This window comes from Chiroxiphia lanceolata, chromosome 5 (genome assembly GCF_009829145.1).
Source record: "Chiroxiphia lanceolata isolate bChiLan1 chromosome 5, bChiLan1.pri, whole genome shotgun sequence".
NCBI classification, from domain to species: domain Eukaryota; kingdom Metazoa; phylum Chordata; class Aves; order Passeriformes; family Pipridae; genus Chiroxiphia; species Chiroxiphia lanceolata.
In genome coordinates, this window is record NC_045641.1 from 23190744 (window position 1) to 23198274 (window position 7531).

Consider the following 7531-nt stretch of genomic DNA (forward strand, 5'->3'; position numbering starts at 1 on the left):
ATATGACACAGAAACCCTTTGCACAGCTGGAGATTTGCTTGTTGTTCACCAAAGTTCTCTTGGCAAGCCGAAAGCCTTAACCACTCTGGTAATTAAGAAAATAATAAGAAATAAGAGGCAACACTGTTGTTACAGTAAATCAATGCACAGAATTTCACATCAACCTTGGTGTGAAACAAGAAGGGCAAGCCACAATCTAAAACTTTCTGTGGTGTCTGTATATGGAGGAACACAAAGAGAACACACTCATCCAAAAGCAACCCAGACTCATCCAAAGAGCAATGGAGAGATGGACAAATTAGCTAGTGACTCACACACAGTTGCTTTGTGACTGTGGCCATTATCAATGAACATCCTAGAAGGTCAAGATTAAGGCAGAATCGACTGCCTGATCCTTCCCAGTATATTGATGGACATAGGTGTGTCTAATAAAAGCATCTCATCTACCATCCAATTTTGCGTCTCTTCTTGGAGAATTAAATTAGGAAACAAGCTGTCAGAAATAACTATGGCTCAGAAACAGTGTTAAGAAAATGCAGAAACATACATATAGAAACAGGAATAGAAATGGCAATGCCACTTCCAAAGCACGGTTGAGCTCCTCTTCGTTTTCTGAATCTGTTGCTCATCTGAATTAAGGCTCATAATGATTGAAAGACATTGTAATACAGCCTGCTGAAATTAGTCCATCTTCATCACAAAATAAATCATCACTGCTCCTGCCACTAACCAGCATCTGTGCTGGCATTTTCAGCAGAAGAGCTGAAGGTACTGCCAACAGACAGAGACTGAAACCCTTACTGGTCATTTGGTTGTCATTTGGGACAGGCATAAGACATGTGCAGTAACAGGGAGTATGTGGTGCCTGAGAGCCCACAGCTCCCCACTAACTCCATCTCATGACCACTTATCTGTCCTTACACAGCTTTCATCACTGAATTACTTGAGCAGTGTATGTGTGTGTTTGCCTCATGCTTTGTGAAGTACTAAAGCATTCCTTCACATTTTCTTTCAAATGGATAAAAAAATTAGGTGACCATGCTAAATGACTTACCAGCATATATAAAAAAACTTATTCCCACTTCCACTGCAGTCACTAGGCATGAAGCCAGTTTCCTGACGCTTGTTTCAGGAATGGTTGACTTTCAGCTGGGGTGAACAGAGGTCTTCAAATTCCAGGCCTGTTGATGTGATGTATTTTACAGATTTGATATTCTGCATGCATGATTTTTTTAGAAAGAATAAGACAGAATATAAACTGCTTAGTATATTCCAAATATGTAAGCAGGAATCTTATTCTATTGTTTAAATATGATGGTACCAAGTATGCAATACTGTCATTATTTGTGATCAGTGTTTTGTTCATCCACTTCTTGTGCTTTTGAGATTTAATTTAAGATGACTACAGTCTATTTAATCTGCCAGTAAATTGGTATTTCTCCCCTTACTAGGAAAATTCAAGTGATCACTAATTCAAGTGATCAAATACACTGAAGACAAAATAACAAACTGGTGTCCTCAGGAACAACTAGAGACTTGTGCAGGCTGTCTCTGAGAAGCAGTCCTTGCCAGGGTCACTCCTTAGCAGCTTAGAGCATTCCTTTCTCAAAATAGGTGTTACTAGGCCTTGCTAAAATCAAAATTTAAATGCTCTTTTATGATGCAGCAAAATATGGATAGCAAAGTGTAGTCTATAATAAATACATAATAAAAAAGATCTGTACGTGCTTAGGCAATTTACTTGATTTATCATATTATTTCTGTGAAAAAAATTGCTCTTTAATGCAAGAACTAGAGAAATAATTCTTAATTTGCCATGTTTCATCTACTTGTCAGGGTAAAATTCCTACAGAGTCTTAGATCAACACCATCTTTTAGCTCTCAAAAGCAAAATGACTGAGATGTTTCCTAGTGTTATCACTGCAAAAGAAATTATGCTACTGAGGTCATGTACAAAGGAGTACAGTGTTGGTATCTTTGTGAGGTTCTCCACCTTTTTGCTTGTTTGCCTTATTTTGACCATCATGTTTTGAAAACAGTCTGCTTTAAAAACACAAGGAGTCTTTTATATACAACCCAGAAAAAAAAGCAAAACCAAACCAGTTTGTGAATTAAATGCATTTATTCTAGTGAGTCTACAGACCTTTGTCCCCACAGAAAAATATTATGCATTCAAATAAATATAAAAAACCACAGATCTTGTTCTGGAGATAAGAAATCATTTGACAACTTTATAATATTTCTTTTATCCATATCCTTGTCTTTATTTTTACAGTATCAACCCTGTGTTCCCAAAACCAGGTTTCATTTTCACAGGTCCTTCTGAAGTACACAGTTTCCAGCAGTTAAATATTTAATAAGAAGTGTCAAGGCTACAGTGTTAAATGCTGTAACCTGCCACCACCATATTAATATCCCTCTCATCAAGGAACAATTTCAAAAAATTTGATACCTTTTTTCCCTCAAAGCCTTACCTCGAAGGTCTAAAAGGCACAGTAGCATTTGAACCAATTTATTTTTTAATCTGGAGTTTAAAGTGAGAATTGAGACAGTTATCTCACACAGGTCTGTGTTTACATCACAAAAATTATCATCAACTGATAGTTTCTGTTCAGCCCAGGCTGGGGATCAGAACACCTTAAAAGCTCTACATCTCAGCTGAAGTACTTTGGCAAGACAAAGTGGAAAAACCTGTAGCTCTACAGACGTTAATACCTTAAGTCACTACAGTTAGGGTTGAATTGATATTGCTTCACTGTTTCCTTTGTCAGTCTAATGGAAAAAATAATATGGTATTTACCAGTGTTGCAACAGCTATGTCTTACAACAGAAGAAGTTATCTCCGAGTACAGGTGTGTGTCAGTAAAAAGGGAGAAGTAAGAAGCAGTAAGTATACTAGTTTGTGATAAGACCCTCTGATGGACTTTTTACAAGGACATGTAGTGACAGGACAAGGGGAAGAGGCTTCATACTGAAAGAGAGTAGGTTTAGAATAGATATTAGGAAGAATTTTTTTACTGTGAGGGTGGTGAGGCACTGGAACAGGTTGCCTGGAGAATTCTTGGATGTCCCACTTCAGGAAGTGCTCAAGGCCAAGTGGATGGGGTTTTGAGCAACCTGGTTTAATGGGAGGTGGCCCTGCCCAAGGCAGGGAGGTTGGAACTCAATGAGTTTTAAAAGTCCCTTCCAACCCAAACCATTCGATGATTGTACTATTGCTCAGCTTACTCAAAACTAGCCTTTCTACACAATGGGAATTATTACAGTAGAAATATACTGCACCATGCTCATACATGTGCAGCCTGCTCAAACTCAGGAAGCTCTGTGGGCAGGTTTGGTGGTTTGCTTGCATATAAAGAAAACGAAATTACTTTTAGTTTTAGCAGCTACTGCAACACTAGTCTCTCTGTCTTTCAGCATTGAAGACTAATGTTTTGGTTTTGTTTGTTGACTTGGTACCTGATATTCAGATTTACATTTTGTTCCTTGCTTTGTGCTGCATGAGAGAGCTCTCAAAGCACTGGGATAAAAGGATAGCCCCATGTCCTTATAGGGAGCAGATTTCTACTAGTGAGAAAGTTTCCCCACGCTGGCCATTAAGCATGTAAAGCAGATAGACACAGCGGTGCCTCTTCATACACGACATTTTCTATTCTGATCGTGTGGCAGATGTACATCTTGGTCAGACAGGCTGAGGGGGAGGTCATGCTCAGGATTTAATGAAGTAACAATTAATGCATAGCCATTAATTCTAAATCTGTAATTGTGAAGTTTTACATAGGGTTTACCAGGGCATGAGGCTGAGATGAGAATACTTGTTTTCTTCCATATGATGAGACCCTGGCCCTCTTATTTCAAACTATCTTGCAGCCTTTGGGGAAGGATTTACGTTGTCTAAAACCACTGATGCTGCAGGCATATGAGGATAGCATCTCATTCAGTTAGTAAGCTCAATGAAGTCACTGCACACTACTCCTGCAATCTTCTTTCAGACTAACACAGCTCCTATGTGTTTGTATATGCACCCGATGTATCCCAGACTCATTAGAGCTGTTACATATGTACAGATGGAACTTCGATGCAAAATCAGTGTTCAAAATGAGTTTTACTTCCAGTTCATACGCAAATCAGTTGCACAGTGGGTCCCACAAGCTATAAACCTCTCATGCTGTGCCTATACACTAGAGCACTTGAGAAGTGGCTGTGTGTCCTTGATTTGATGCGCAGCCACTGAGATATTTAGGAATCCTTGAAAAGTGGTAAAATCCCCCAGTAGTTCAGAAGGCTATTCATAAAAGCAGCCACCTACTGCTAAAATTGGTAAAGCAAGAGTGTGCACGCTGCGCTGCAGACTAGTTTTCCATTGTGGTCACGATGCCAGTTCAGTCAGTTCAGCCAGATCGCAGTGTAACTGGGGTGTGATGACCATTCACATTACAAATAAATTTAGGTTCTTAGATTATTTCAGGGAGCTCAGAAACTATTTAGACAGTGTATGAGCTACGCTGTGAATAGAAAGTCTGAGGGGATATATTGGACTGGAAAGCCATGTCAGAAATTATGAGCATAGTGCAACTAATCTTCTGCTGATATCTCTGACCATTCTGGGAGGGGTTCTCCTGTGCCAAATTGACCCGCACTTAACTTCACATATGTTAAATGCCTTCTCATTTTTGTTTCCCTGACTGTCTAGTCAATTGAGCAGAGCAATTGACCATGGAAAAAGAACTCCTTCTCTTGATCTTACACCCAGTATTTCCTTTTTGTCTTCTGGAGAAGTGTTAGGTTATAAGACTAAAAAATCCCATCCAAGAGGAAGAATAGTCACCAGTAGAGTTCTCAAGCACTGCAACATAAAGAGGAATTAGAACTGTCAAAGCATGCCAAGCCAAATAGTAAAAGGAACCCAAAGTTACAAAAATTTCATATTGAGTCAAAACCACATAGAGGTTTGTAGTGGTTTGGACTTTGTTTTCCCCCAGAGGATAAGAAAAGTGGTAGACCCCAAGGGGTGGAAACCCCTGGAAGTTTTGAATTTCTGTCCAATGAGCGCTCCTGCAAAAATGTAAACATATCACAACCAGACCGGAAGAGAAGAGTTGTAGTTTTGGGTTAGAAGAAGGTGGCCATGTTGTGAGCCACGAGGAAGGGGCTCTGAGCCCCACAGGGGGGCTTTGGCCCCCAGCCCCAGCTGGAGCCTGTGGGGACCTGGAACAGCATAATGCTGGGCTAGGTGCCTATAGTTATGCTGGGAGATGTTTTCTCCATCGTGGGCAGTGGCCGTGGCAGTGGCCGGAGAAAGCAGCAGCCAGAACTGAACCGAAGAAGCAACAAAGACATGCAGCACCAGAGAAGGGACTCCTGGAAGGAGACCTGAGGGAAGGAGAGTCAGCAGCTGAGTTCTACAGAGTTCTTGGGGGTAAGAACTGATACCAGACCCCCCAAAACTCCTTTGAGACCTCCTGGAAGGAGGAAGTTGATAGACTCTTACTTGAAAGAGCCTTGAAGTGCAACATGCACTGCAGAGAGGAGCTGAGAAGCTCGGACGTCCTGAGAGCTCAGCCAGGACGGAGTGGGGGAGGTTGGCCTTGAGGGCCCTCCCTTGCTGCAAGCTACAAAGAAGCTCGCAGCCTGAGACAGGGCACAGAGGCCCTGCAAGGAGCTTGAATCTCCTGAAGATACCAGACCGTCACGAAGACCCCCTGTGCTTCGTGATATGACGTGGTGATACGACCTTGTCTGGGGTGACGAAGCCCACGGAAGACCACTCATTTGGAGAGACGAGTGGCCGAGGGGGATACCCCCCTTGTGTGTGCTGGCAGAGATCCAGCTATCAGCTGCTACAAGAAACAGAAGAGACAGAGAGAGAGCCTGCTGCCTTAGAAGATGCTGCTGCTTAGTGACGGCTACTCTGAAGAAGCTGCTGCCCTGAGAGACTGGAAGGGATCTGTCCTTCTTTCCCTCCTGGACTTTTATTTGGAGGGGAGAAGAGATCTGATCCATTGTAAATACTTATGTCATGGTAGAGATAGCTGTAGTTGTGTGTATAATGTATTGTAGTATTTATTTGTATAGTCATTGTAATATATTCCCTTTCCCCATTCTGAGTCTGGTTGTGTTTTGTCTGGAAAAAACCCATCTCACATTGGGTTGAGATGTGGGAGGGGGGATGGAGCTAGGGAATTGGAATTTGGGCTATCTCAAACCATGACAAGGTTTTTAACAAAAAAAATTGAATTTTATTTTTAAAATAGCCCATTAAATACAAAATACTGCAATACAGCAAATGAAAGTGTATCCACAGAGAGAGTGAATCTGCTTATTTTGAAGTATGAGAGTAAAATTGGGGCCCCAGTATTTTGGAAAGAAAATTGAGGAATAAGATTAACCTTTAGGCAAGAAACTGAAGTGTGGGTTAGCCTAAGAATGCTGTAACAGATAGAAAGAAAAGCCTTGAGCTTTGAGACAGACTCAGACACCAGCCTTTCATCTGCTGCCCAGTCACTCTGTGTTTTCCATCTAAGGTATAGTAATTGCTATCCCATAACATGACTGTATGTTTGACTAAGTGTAAAATAAAACTGAATCACCACATAAGAGATAATTTGGTATTAGATGCAACTCTGCCAGCAGCTCTTGCTCACATTTGCCAAAATTTCGTTTCATGTGCTTCATACAGTTCTGTCCATACAAGATGTTGGCCATTATAGGCAACAGAAAGTTTGCCATGACTTCAAAGGAGTCAGGTTTTCCCTCATATTCATCACAGTATATTCAGCATGACAGCAAAAGTGAGGATATTTTAAAACTCATTTAATATGTGCAAGGAGTATTAGGCAAGTAGTCAAAGATTAATCCATTCAATGCCTCATCTTTGCCAACACATATTTATCCTAAGAAAAGCACACTCTTTGGCTTAGTTTACTTTCTAAAATACACATACTTATCAATTTTAGGCAAATGAGTGGTAAATTTCCACTGGCTTACAGTCTTGTAAGTGGGCAGATTAAAACTATCTGCCTGAAATCCGGCTCCCTTGGAATCAATACGAAAACTTCAATGGATGTTCCATAGTACCAGGATTTCCTGTTGCCTCAGAGACAGTATCTGAACATAATGGGTTGTAACTGTTGACTGGAAGGCAGTCAGAGTTTTTATGACCTTCAGCAAATGTTTACATTCTACGAATGCAGAAGACCCATTATAATTTCCTTTAGGAACCTAGAACTAGTATTTTCCTTAGTAGATAAGTCACTAGTCACTTCAGCTCTGTATTTGACTGTGGCTAGTACTGCATACTTGCAGAAAAAATGTTAGGAAAAAATCATGAATATAACATAACTTTTCTTTTCATAGTATGTCCCACCATGATGTCTTGTTCATTTGCAATAAAGAAACTTCCAGAGGTCTTGGTTTCAGCTAGACAACTGTGTTTAATGTTAATCAAATAAAATTTTAGAAAATATAATTTTAACAGAATCACAGAAATGTTGACTAGAAGGGGCTTACGGAAGTTGACAGGTTCATCCTC

The 7531-nt window shown here is 40.6% G+C and overlaps 1 long non-coding RNA gene across 1 annotated transcript; it reads right to left on the reverse strand.

The window, feature by feature from the left end:
• Positions 1-388: 388 nt before the first annotated feature.
• Positions 389-3887, reverse strand: LOC116787720. The gene is made up of 3 exons (XR_004357401.1): positions 3789-3887; positions 1055-1181; positions 389-493 (listed from the first exon to the last, which is right to left on the reverse strand). It is a non-coding gene; the product is annotated as an uncharacterized LOC116787720 (long non-coding RNA).
• Between the last annotated feature and the right edge of the window lie 3644 nt (positions 3888-7531).